Source organism: Diabrotica virgifera, chromosome 9 (genome assembly GCF_917563875.1).
Source record: "Diabrotica virgifera virgifera chromosome 9, PGI_DIABVI_V3a".
Classification (NCBI taxonomy): Eukaryota; Metazoa; Arthropoda; class Insecta; order Coleoptera; family Chrysomelidae; genus Diabrotica; species Diabrotica virgifera.
Genome location: NC_065451.1, coordinates 212,269,049 through 212,283,030, shown reverse-complemented (window position 1 = coordinate 212,283,030; position 13,982 = coordinate 212,269,049). Strand labels below are relative to the sequence as shown.

The following is a 13,982-nucleotide window of genomic DNA, read 5'->3' as shown; positions in this document are numbered from 1 at the left end:
ACATTTTAGTTTAATGACTCCTAGTATTTATAAAACTCAAACAACTTTGAAGCTGATTATCTCAGAACTATCAAAACTGCACTTAAACCCTTTTACGTCTGGCCCCCTCAATTATCCTCAGTACTCTCACTTCTGCTGTTTCTAGTAGTCTTGGAGTTGTGGCTGTATTGGGTATTATTTCTGATGCATAAAAGATAGATAAATAGATTAATTAATATGTTACATACATAATAATCACTTGACATTTATGTCATTATTGGTCTTACACTGGCTTTATAAATTCTTGATTTCATCTCAGTGTTAATGTGTCGGTTTCGCCATAATATGCATCCTGCCAGTCTATTTGCTTTTTGTACTTGATTTCTCAGTTCTTTGTCCATATCTCCATAAACTGATAATGTAATTCCAAGGTATATTACTTCCATTGCTTGTTTAATACTCATTCCATCGATTTCTCTTTTACATGACTGGTTCTTTAGTCCAGGGCGCATCTGTTTTGAGATGGACGTTAAGAGGTGACTCAAATTTTTTTGCAAAAATTGCTTGAAAATAACTCAAATAATAATATTTGAGTTATCCTCCCACTCAAAATGGTCCGGAACATTGTTTAAATAATCAAAATGTCAAAATATGAAGGAAAAATTCGATTTTTTATTGGTTTTTTGATTATAACTTTAAAACTATTCATTTATGAGAAAAGTTGTACTGACATAAAAGTTGCGTAATTAAATTTCCTACAATACAGAATTGGTTAAAAATTTAAAAATAGTCACCCTTGTTGCAAAATAGCAATAATTGCGAAAAAACGCATACAAAAACGAGTATTCGCATTTTACGTTTTTCAACCAGTTACGCTACACTTAGGACCTTCATATTTTACCCAGAAAAACTTTGTGATATAGTAAAACAACACTCTAAATCTCATTAAGATCGGTTTAATAGATTTTGCAAAATAAATTTTGCAATCCAGCTTTCGCAAAAAAATTCATTCTTTTAAATGTTGCAGGACTGAAAATAAAGCAGACAGCAAGTTGAATTTTTTTTGCTTATAGAAGTGTACTGTACCTTTCATTTGCAATTTGCAAAATGAAAATCGATTAATTACCACGGCGTCAGAAATTTTTTTAAATAAACATTAATTTTTGGTGATACGCGCAGGACTGCGGTGTTCGATTCACACAAGTTGATTTCCACCAAAATTTTTTCCAATCTTTATCTAATATATTATTTTCTTACTGTATATTTTGTTGTATTTTAATATTTTAATTCCAAAAAAATCAAACTAATTTTATTATTGTTTGTGAAATATTGTTTAAACAATTGCATATGTTTAAAAATAATAAACTTTTATTCTCTAAGTTAAAATAAATGAACAAATTAAGTTTTTGCTAAAAAAGTGTTATTTTAAAAGATAGAGTATGTGTTTTTATTTTGCAATAAACAAATTTATTTATTTATATCGAAATGTAATAAAAATTAAATTGTATCAATAATTATCAAAGGTCACTGCAATGCCAAATCAGAGCAAACTATCCTCTGTCCTGCGCGTAGCAATAATAATTTATGTTTATTTAAAAAAATTCCTGACGCCGTGGTAGTTAATCGATTTTAATTTTGCAAATTGCAAATGAAAGGTACAGTACTTTTCTATACGCAAAAAAAATTAAACTTGCTATCTGCTTTATTTTCAGTCCTGTAACATTTAGTCCTGTCGCCAGGGGGGGTACAACGGCCTCCTGTATTCAGATGGACTTACCCAAGTTTTTTTTATGTATTTTGACCTGTAGAACACGAATTTTTTGGGTAACAGTTGATCCGGATGTCGATAAGATTGTTATAAACCAAGAAGTTGAGGAATCACATAACAGCGATTTCTCGCAAAACAAAACATTTTTTTGTATTTTTTGGGCCATTTTAACCAAAAAATGTTCCTACAAATTTTTTGGTAGGATGCATAGTTTTCGAGATAAACGCGGTTGAACTTTCAAAAAATCGAAAAATTGGAATTTTTGAACCCGAAAAACTTTTGATTAAAAAATAAAATAGCAATTCTGCTTACCGCATTTGAAAGTTCAAGTCAAATTATATCGGTTTTAATTATTTGTATTGCCAAAAATGTATTATTTTATTGTTAAAACAAAGCTATAAACACCTAGTGCTTGAGTGATGTTTCAATGATTTCTCATTTAAAATCGAACGAGTACGTAGAGGAGGTAAAAGTGCAAGCGGGGCTATTTCTAAGTAGCATGCATTAAAACGCATGTATCAGGCACGGGAAAGAGTATGTGTTTATAGCTTTTTTAACAATCAAAAAATAAATTTTTAGCAATACAAATATTCAAAACAGATATAATTTGACTTAAACTTTTAAAGGCGGTAAGCAGAATTGCTATTTTATTTTTTATTCAAACGTTATTCGGGTTCAAAAATTGCAATTTTTCCATTTTTTGAAAGTTCAACCGCGTTTATCTCGAAAACTATGCATCCTACGAAAAAACTTGTAGGAACATTTTTTGGTTAGAATGACCCAAAAAATACAAAAAAATGTTTTGTTTTGCGAGAAATCGCTGTTATGTAATTCCTCAACTTCTTTGTTTATAACAATCTTATCGACATCCGGATCAACTGTTACCCAAAAAATTCGTGTTCTACGGGTCAAAATACATAAAAAAAACTTGGGTAAGTCCATCTGAATTAAGAAGGCCGTTGTACCCCCCCCCCTGGCGACAGGACTAATTTTGAAAAAATGAATTCTTTTTGCGAAAGCTGGATTGCAAAATTTATTTTGCAAAATCTATTGAACCGATCTTAATTAAATTTACAGTACTGTAAATCTATATTGTAGAAAATTTAATTACGCAACTTTTGTTGTATTAGTACATCTTTTCTCGGAAATGAATACTTTTAAAGGTATAATCAAAAAACGAAGAAAAAATCGAGTTTTTCCTTCATTTTTTGACATTTTGATTATTTAAACAATGTTCCGGACCTTTTTGAGAGGGAGAATAACTCAAATATTATTATTTGAGTTATTTTCAAGCAATTTCTGCAAAAAAATTTGAGTCACCTCTCAACGTCCAAATGTACTAATATTTTTACAGATGCGCCCTGGTCTACTTTACTGATTACTATTGTTGTAGTTTTCTGACTGTCATATTTAATTCCTTTGCTCTTTTGTTAAAACTGTGGACTAATCATTGCAGACTGTCTTCATCTGGGGATATCAGTATTGCATCGTCTGCGTATGCGTAACAGAGTACTTTACTTTTTTTTTCTTTTTTGTATCCTCTTTCTTTGTTGACGCTTTTGATGATTTCATCCTTGATTAAATTGAAGAGCATACGGTTCAATGAGTTCCCTATTCTTATTCCGCTGCCTATATCTATAGGTTCTGTAAGTTCCCCATCTATGCTGACTTCCATTTTTTATGTTCCGGTAGATGTTTTCAATAGTTCTTATGATAACTAGGGGAGCTTGTCTATTATACAGAAGATGGATTACATCTTTGAGTCTTACTCTGTCAAATGCTTTCTTTAATTCAATCATACATAGACATGCTGGTCTATTATACTCTAGTGATTTTTCAGTATTTTGATTTATGGCGAATATTACATCTGTACAAGATCTACTAATTCGAAAACCCTGTTGTTCATCTGCCAAACATATCCTCGATATCTCTGTAGTTTTCTAGCTGTTTTTATCTCCTTTTTTGAATAGTAGAATTAAATTCGTTCTCCATTCTTCCGGTATTTTATTATGTTATTCGAAAATGAAACGGTTAGATGTTGTACTCGTATAACAGACTCCTCTCGTCAAGTAAACAGACTCTTCCAATTATATTCACAAAATGAAATTATTATAAGTTATATAACGGACTCCCCTCGTCGAGTAAATTGACTCTTTCAACACTTTTTTGTCCATAATTTCGTGACGATCTGTGCTGCATTTTCTATCATTACATCTGCATATTGGTTAGGGTGGGTCGAAAAAAAATTGTGGTATATAAGTAAAATGCAAAGTAAAATAAAGTTATATATTGAACCCCCAGCTAATGCATCATACTTAAAATTTAGTTTTTTTCAAAAATCAAGACATTTTTCAATTATTTTTACAATCTTTAGCCAATAATATTTGAACGTGCTATAGTGAAAACTGTTTAGTTAATAGTTTAAAAAATAGGAAATAAATTTGAGACAGACAATATCTTTTAATTTGCGGTAACGCAAAATACTCAAAAATTGGTAAAATTCGCATATTAGCACCTTACAAGAAGGTGTGGTCTAGTATGTTGTGCTGGGTTTTAATTGCACAATCCATCTTTTGTTCTTTTACTTTACACTCAATTTAATTGGAATAGAATTATTATAGTGTGTTTATGGTAGGGGAGCAAAGTATGCTAAATGTGCAGTCACTCGAGCGCTTTGGGGACCTATTGGGTTGTGAAGAGTAGGTCCCAAAACCAAAATAAGTTAAGTAAAGTTTTCCATTTTAGTGGGCGCTTGCCATTTTTTAATTTAATTTTCCATTTCCAACAATCGTTTTTTCCTATTATAACTCCATCTATCCATAATTTGAAAAAATGTTTCGAATAAAAGTTACTTATTTTTACGTAAGGAATCCAAATCTGCAATAAAAATTGAGGACTCCTATTTAACATTTTAAAGTAACTCCCCACCGCACATCCATGGAGGTCGTGTTTGGTGCCATTCGATAGATTTTTCAAAAATATAGAATAAGTGTATTTTGCAGTTTTTCGATCTGATTTTCATTTCGCGAAATATCACGGGATTCGTATTTAAAATATTAAATTTACCCCCCACCCCTCTCCGTGGGAAGTCTTGTTTGGTATCATTTGATAGATTTAAAAAAAATATTGGTCACGTATTTTTTAGTTTTACGATCTGTCATTCGTTTCGCGAAATATTCGCTTTTTTCTTGTGAAACTTTGGGACTCACTCATTTCCTTACGCCCGGCTCAAATCGTCAGATTTTTGAAATATACACTCTTTTGCATGTACTTAACTTACCTTATCTTAATCTGACAATTTCGAGGTTTTTTAAGGGGTAAATTTTTTTTTCGGTCCCCCTTTAACGAACTCCCCTGTGTTAAGAGCCAATATATGGTAGAGGTACATCTGCAGGGTACCAGGTTTCTCCCCATATGCTAATCTGACGCGCTCGAGTAACTGCAAAATTCCCCGCTTGGGCTCCCCTACCATTAAAGTTATAAAGGATATAAATAAAACAACTTATAATTTTAATAACAGGTTTAATTGAAACAAAAAATAAACCAAATTGTAGCCAAACAATGTCAGCAAATTAAATGAAATTTTGACTTTAGAAAGAGTCTTTTAGTCACTATTTCTGAGTGGAGTGGGTACGTTGAAGCTGCGCTTGCTGTCAAACTTTGGAATCGAAGCTCTGGATGCTATGGCAGATCTTATGAAACCATTTCGTTCCTTGCCACCGACGACTTTTTTAGATGCTTCAGTCACTAACTTGACGCAGCGTTCCACGGCTTGAGTATGACATGGAAATTTTTTAAAGTTCCAATCCTCGGGTGTTTCACCAGCAGTGATTTTAGCCCAATCTTCATCATCAGAGACTCTCCGTAACAGTGGTGGTGGTGTAATTTCAGTGGTGTTCCAACCAATTAATTCAGTATAGTCAGTCGCATGAAAGTTGATTTTTGGAGGTCGAAAAACCCTAATGGTTTCTGTTTTTGTAGCTAACATCCTTGCTTTGATTATTGTTCGGAATCTTAATTCTCTTATGTACTTCCTTTCATCAACTATCATCCTCAGTAGCAAATTTTCTGGGTGGGAAAAATGCATTTCTTTCGAATGCAGGATCAACTACTTTAATCAAATTCTCTGGTAGAAATCTGGTTGATTTGATAGCCTCAAAAACGTGTTTAGGTCCATCTGTTATGTATTTGCTGTATGGTGCTGTTATGTTGCATACACTGTATGATTCAAAATAAAGAACAGCAAATACATAACAGATGGACACACGTTTTTGAGGCTATCAAATCAACCAGATTTCTATCAGAGGATTTGATTAAAGTAGTTGATCCTGTAATCGAAAGAAATGCATTTTTTCCCACCCAGAAAATTTGCTACTCAGGATGATAGTTGATGAAAGGAAGCACATAAGAGAATTAGGATTCCGAAGAATAATTAAAGCAAGGATGTTAGCTACAAAAACAGAAACAATTAGGGTTTTTCGACGACAGCAAGCGGAGTTTCAACATACCCACTCAGAAATAATGAGTTAAAGACTCTTTCTAAAGTCAAAATTTCATTTAATTTGTTGACATTGTTTGGCTACAATTTGGTTTCTTTTTTGTTTCAATTAAACATGTTATTAAAATTATACGTTATTTTATTTATACCCTCTAACTTTAAGCACAGAAGCATATCCTTTATAACTTTAAGGGAAAGAGTAATTGATAGACGGATACGTCAAGAGACCGAAATATCCGAGAATCAATTTGGCTTTATGCAGGGTAGATCAACAACAGATGCAATTTTCATTATAAGGCAGTTGATGGAAAAATACAGGAGTAAAGAAACAAACGCTCATATGGTATTCATTGATCTTGAAAAAGCATATGATAGAGTTCCTCGAGAGATTATGTGATGGGCACTCAATAAGAAAGGAGTCCCTGGTGAATATGTAAAGATTGTGAGGGATATGTATGAGGGAGTAACGACTAGTGTTAGTGCAGGTGTGGGAGACTGATAAATTTCATGTGAGAGTAGGATTGCACCAAGGCTCTGTGCTTAGTCCGTATTTATTCTCATTAGTTTTGGACCGGATAACAGCGAAACTACAGGGTAACATTCCATGGTGCTTAATGTATGCTGATGATGTCGTGTTAGTAGAAAATAGTGGAAGAGACTTAGAACAAAAACTGGAACAGTGGAGACAAGCTCTGGAGTAAAAAGGTTTAAAACTTAGTAGGACAAAAACAGAGTATTTTGAATGTTCATTTAAAGATGGAGTTACTACAAATAAAATGGTATCTTTGGATGGTGAAATGATTGTGAAAAGCAATAGTTTTAAGTACCTAGGATCGGTATTACAGAGTAATGGAGAAATAGATGGAGATGCATGCAGTAGAATTAGGGCTGGATGGATGAAGTGGAAAGAAGCGAGTGGTGTGTTGTGTGACAGAAAAATTCCAATGAAGCTGAAAGGAAAATTCTATAAAACAGCCATAAGACCGGCTATGATGTACGGAACTGAATGTTGGGCAGTGAAAAAGAAAGAGGAACAACGAATGCATGTGCCGGAAATGAGAATGCTTAGATGGATGAGTGGAGTGACAAAGAAAGATAAAATTAGAAATGAGTATAGGGGAAGTCTAGGTGTGGCACCAATTGATGCCAAAATGAGAGAGCATAGGTTAAGATGGTTTGGTCATGTTCAACATCGAAACGTTAATCACCCAATACGAAGAATAGCTGAAGTGCAGATTCCTGGAAGGAGTAGGAGAGGAAGACCAAAGAAGACCTGGGGGAGACGATAAGGCAGGACATGTTGGTAAAGGGGATTCACATTGATATGACCCAAGATAGAATTGTGTGGAGAAATGAAATTAGGGAAGCCGACCGCGCATAGGGATAAGGCAAAGAGAATGATGATAACTTTAAGCACACTATAATAATTATAAACTAATTAAATGGAGTGTATAGTAAAAGAACAAAAAATGGATTGTGCTAGTAACACCCAACACAACATACTAGACCACACCTTCTCTTAAGGTGCTAATTTGTGAATTTTACCAATTTTTGAGTATTTTGCGCTACCGCAAATTAAAAGATATTGTCTGTTTCAAATTTATTTCCTATTTTTTAAACTACTAACTAAACAGTTTTTACTATAGCACGTTCAAATAAAGATTGGCCAAAGATTGTAAAAATAATTGAAAAATGTCTTGATTTCTGAAAAAAACTAAATTTTAAGTATAATGCGCTAGCTGGGGGTTTAATATACAGGGTGTCCCGAAAAGATTGGTCATAAATTATACCACACATTCTGGAGTCAAAAAGAGTTCGATTGAACCTAACTTACCTTAGTACAAATGTTTTCATAAAAAAAGTTACAGCCCTTAGAAGTTAGAAAATTAAAATCGATTTTTTTCAATTTATCGAAAACTGTTAGAGATTTTTTATTGAAAATGGGCACGTATCATTCTTATAGCAAGAACATCTTAAAAAAAATGTAGTAAGATTTGTCTACACCATAAAATTTTTATGGGGGTTTTGTTCCTTTATACCCCCCAAACTTTTGTCTACGTTCCAATTAATTCATTATTGTGGTACTATTAGTTAAACACAACATTTTTAAAACTTTTTTGCCTCTTAGTATTTTTTCGATAAGCGAGTTATTATCGAGATGCGGCTTCTTTTTTAATATATTTACATAAAAATTGTATGGGGGTTTTGTTCCTTTAAACCCCCCAAATATTTGTGTACGTTCCAATTAAACTATTGTTGTGATACCATTAGTTAAACACAGTATTTTTAAAACTTTTTTGCCTCTTAGTCTTTTTTTGATAAGTCACCTTTTATCGAGATGTGGCTTCTTTTTCAAAATATAATTTCAGATTATCAACAGGTCTCTATAATCGTACTTACCATATACAAATATGTGGTGGATTTGACAAATATTCAAAATATCTCGATAAACACTCGATTATTGAAAAATTACTGAGAGGCAAAAAAGTTTTAAAAACATTGTGTTTAACTAAAGGTGCCACAATAATAATTTAATTGGAATGTACACAAAAGTTTGGTGGGGTTTAAAGGAACAAAACCCCCATAAAATTTTTATGGGGTGCTCAAATTTCACTTTAATTTTTTTTTTCAATATTCTGCTGCCATAAAAATGCCACATGTCCATTTTCAATAAAAAATCTCTAAGAGTTTTCGATATATGAAAAAATATCGATTTTCATTTTGTAACTTCAAAGAGCTGTAACTATTTTTGGGTGCACTATTGTATATAGGTAAGTGAGGTTGAATCAACCTATTTTTGATCCCAGAATTTGTGGTATAATTTATGACCAATCTTTTCGGGACACCCTGTATAACTTTATTTTACTTATATACCACAAAGGCAAGTTTTCCGCGGTATAGCGATTAAAAAATGTAACATTATTTTTTTTTTTCGACATACCCCAATATTGGTATTATTATTATCATATAATCTATCGATTAAAACAAGTTTCAGCTTGTCGGTATAAAATAGACATTTTAACATATTACGTTTTTTTTTTCAGGTATACTCATTAAAGTCTATCCTTGGAAAGTCAGACATCATCGTCAGTGTTACACAGAATCATAACTTGTCATCTTGTTGTTTAAAGTTTTCTCTTAAATGTATGAATTTTTAGCGAACTAATAGTAGCAGCACTGGTAACAGAAAGAGAAATACAATGGCAAATAAAATAACTTGTTATATGTAATAAAAAAGATATTTAAAATCATTTCTGAAGCTGTGTCACTAACAAAAGAGTGATTTTCGTTTTATATATTAAAGCAAGCTTGTATGGTATGACAAAGTATGTAACAGAATGGGAATTTTTGTGGATATCGATTGTGCAGACTTAAGATAATAATTTTTAGTATATATGATAAGTCAACCTATATCAGACTATTATAAGGTCAAGAAATGCAGATATAAAGAAAAAAGGCACAAGAACAAAGAAGATTATGAAATAGGATTAATGATTAAAGCACTATTGAAGACAAACATCTTCACTTAAAAATATAATAGCCACAAAGAATATTTTGTGCTTGTGAGAAAAAGATCATCAGAAATCTCTTTTACTCAGTAGATCAACACGAATCAAAATTACAAATAATTAGGCATGAAGACATCAACAAATGTTTGGAATAAGCTTATTCTTATTATCAATGGAGTAAGACAAGTACTTCACTTGTAACAAAATAAAAAATTGAGATAGTAAAGTAGGTTATATTCTGATAGCTTCTCGATGTAGAAGCTTTATCAAAACTATCCACCAACTAAGCATCATTTCAGAAAATGTTATAAGCAGAATTTTACATTAATCTGCATAGTAGTAAGAGAGTCACGAGAAAGAGACAAGAATTAGTGCCAAAAGAAACAGAAACACAAGCTTATTTACCACTAGCTTTGAAAAACACATTGAAGAAACATGGAAAAATTGAAATAAATGGACTACTGAAATAAATAAGAGCATAAACTCTAAAGAAAATTCAGACATAAAACACTAGATACCTGATGAGACCTTAGATCTTGTAGAAGAACGAGAATGCTTGGAATCAACGCACGAAGAAAAAACAAGACTTAAAATTAAACTTATCTCAACCGAATATCATAAATGTCACTACATACGCCAAACAAAAATTTCACACATAAATAATATTATCCTAAATACCTACTAAAAATTCATATAAAACATCAAAAATGACACAATATAAAAGTCAAAATTTTAACTGAATGACTGAAAACATTTGGCTTTTATCCTATTGTCGATTTATTGTATTTTAGCTGTTTACAGTGTTGCCTAGTTTCTCAAAATATCTGTAATCGACGGAATGTTCTGTGTACAATATTGCCTAGTTTCTCAAAATATCCATAATTATCGGAAATTTCTGTTAAGTTTAAAAATTCATACATTCGAAGATGTCATCAACTAAAATATTTACTGCATTACTCATCAAAAATATTCTAAGCTTAACGCTAAGTATCTACTAAATATTCTATTCTTTAGTTGATTTATTGTAAGTATTTATTTCCTATTTAATACCATGCGTATGAATAATTGATACTTGCTAGGAGTGAGGTACTTTTATTTGTTAAAGTTATTTTTTGGTTGTATTTCTGTTCTTTTTGTTGTTATTTATTGTTAGTTATGGAAAGAATACCAGAAGTGTGTTGTTATATATATTAATTGTTGTTTTTTATGAATAAAAAACATTCAGTTATGTTTTAACAAAATAATGTCTAGAATTTTTTGCGTTTATAAATGAAGATGGCAAACTTCAAAGGTATAATTCTCCATTGTATGTCCAATTCTTTGTGGTTTGCCCATTCACATGTTCTAATTTCCTTCTAAGCCCTCTATTGTTCAACCTGATTATGGACGAAATAATGCAAAAACAAGGGTGATAAAAGGATACCAAATGAGAAAAAAACAACTAGAAATAATCTGCTATGCAGACGGCATCATAGTAATCTCTTAAAGTGAAGATTATTACATCGTATGCTACACCAAATTGATATAATCGCCAGGAAATTTAACATGTTAATTTCCTCAAAAAAGATAAAATGCATGGTTATAACAGCAGACCCAATAAGATGTAAATTGGAACTGGAAGGTCAGATAATAGAACAAGTGATGGAGTTTAAATACCTGGACATCACACTATCTAGCTACGAAAGGCTCGAAACGGAAGTGGAAGATCAAGTGAATCGAGCAACCACAGCCGCAGTTTGCCTAAATGGCACAATATGAAAAAATAAAAATATCGGAAAAGAAATGAAAGGCAAAATTTGCAAAACAATCAGTAGACTAATCATAGAAATAACGAAAAGAATGTTAGATATACATAGGAGAGATGAAAACCCTTAGAAAAATCGATGGCAAGACAATATGGGACAGATCTAGAAGTACAGATATACGACAGAGATGAAACTACCACATAAGCCGAATGACAGCAAATAGAGTAGTAAGGACGGCGAGAGACGGTTCCCCAATAGGAATACGATCAGTGGGAAGACCACGAAAACGATGAAAAGACAACTTTCTGTAGGCACCTTGAAAAACAGGCAGACTAGTGTTTACATCAGCGATTCTCAAACTCTTGAGTCATGTACCACCTACAGTTCTTTTTATTATTTTTGGTATCATCTATATTTTTAGATTGTATTATCAAGACTTACTAAGTACTACTAATTTAATTTTATTTTGTGTTTTGTGTACCATAGCAAATAATGTTATGTACCACCAGTGGTGCATGTACCACAGATTGAGAACCGCTGGTCTACATAAAAATGAGTCCACATAATGTACCTACCATTTCAAACTATCGAATGTGAAAAATCGGGTTGTTCATATTCGACACCTTGTCCTCGCATTATACGTGATACATCTTGTGGCAAATTCTCGTTATTGTAGCTTGATTGGGAGCGCGGGAAATATGCTGTTTAAACTATCGAATATGAACATTTTTTCCATTTGGTTGACTGCAAACTGACGAAAATGGGTATATTCGATGCTTTTGTTTTGTATAAATATAACAACGCATATTTGTACAACGCTAAAAAATGTCGAATGTGTCACATTCGTTAGTTTGTGTTTTAATTTATAACAGATATTCAATAAGTAATTATAATATGGAAACTGTCGAAAATGCTAAACTGCTGAGAACCCACGGTCCATCCCAAATCATTCCAACCCACGGTTATTCCAACCAGTGTAATTTGTAAATAAATAGTCCTAATAATCCTAATAATGTCAAATTTTGACTTTGAAGTTTGGTAATTTCTAAAAACTATAGGGATTTGTAATTATTAGCGCCATCTATATGTCATTTAATGAGGTACCTACCAAACACTCTTCTGAAACTGTTTTTTGGAACATAGTAATTAGTTAGTTTCTAACTATAATAGTAATTAGTTTCTTAGTAATTGTAGAAACTAGAATTTATTGTAAAATCAAACCTTTATGTGACTTTTTTCTAGTTTTAAACTAAAATACGTATAATCTGTTGCAGATTTCTTTGTTTTCTTTGAGTACTTAATTCGTACTAAATTGAAGACATAAAAAACGAAACCCAAATCATTTATAACAACATACTTTAGGTATACCCGTACCAGCTATCTAAAAGACTCATTAGTAATTATCTCAGAGGGGTGCTAATGTTCGAGGTGTTAAATTACATAAACAATGGATTATTTCATAAAACAGATGAAAGTAGCTCCCTTGTTTATAGAATTCTACTCCTCCAACAATAGTACGCTGCTGAGCTGAACATATATTAGTCTCTGATAGCTGGTACTACTTTATATTTTATTTAACACGTTCGCTGCGTGCCAGAAAGACTCCATCAATATGCTGACGTAATTTTGCCAGTGGCGCACGCAGCAAAAGGGTTAAAATATTGAATATTTAAGTTTTTAATTATAAATTCCGTTGAGATTATTAGATATGTAGAAGAATGTACCGACAATAGCGAAATTGTAGTCTAGACTAAAAAATTGACTATGCAATTTTTTTAAAGAATAATGCACAAAACTAGTATTTCCACAAAAAATGTATCTTTAAAAGGATCGGTTGCTATTCTAAAATAAAGAAGAAGAACCTGTGTGTACTTATTTGTTGTTTAAATTTTAGAACACTTTGTTGAAATATAGATATTGTAGTAAGGAGAGAAAAAACTATAGTAAGCGAAGAAATTTTTACTGTTTTCTTTATATTGTATAACTTAGGTGTTGTTTAGTTTAGCAGGAAAAACGTTTTTAAAGTAGTTATGGTCTGTTTCATTTTTAAGTGTCCTGAGACCTGTTTATATACAGGGTGCAGCATTAGTGTGAGGAAGTCCAATTACTAATTTGTCGTAAGAGATACGAAAAAAAATATTTAGGTAAAAGTTGGAGGATATATAGGACCATACTACATTTTGAAATACATGTTTGCTAATCCATTTACACATCCATAAAACTTACATCGGTCAACTTTGACAAACGGATAACAGAACATAAAAGGGCTTTCAATAATAGAAAAACAGATTCTACGTACGCATTTCATATTCTAGATCAGGGGTCACCAATTAGCGGACCACGATCCGCATCCGGACCGTGAGCTACTTTTGTGCGGACCGTCATTAAATTCAGAATATAGCGTTTGGCAATTTTGAAAATATTTGGCCATGAAATTGTATATTATGTTTGACTCAACTTATGTGTGCGAAGCCGCTTTATCA

At 32.1% G+C, this 13,982-nt stretch overlaps 1 protein-coding gene across 7 annotated transcripts in view; it reads left to right on the top strand.

Moving 5' to 3' along the window:
* The window catches only part of LOC114326099 (synaptotagmin 1), a 103,402-nt gene extending 89,876 nt beyond the window's left edge, over nucleotides 1-13,526 (top strand). For all 7 annotated transcript variants that reach the window (XM_050662434.1, XM_050662433.1, XM_050662430.1 and 4 more), the window contains exon 11: nucleotides 9,290-13,526. The gene's annotated coding sequence lies outside the window, so the exon portion shown is untranslated. The remainder of the gene's footprint in view (nucleotides 1-9,289) is intronic.
* Nucleotides 13,527-13,982: the final 456 nt, after the last annotated feature.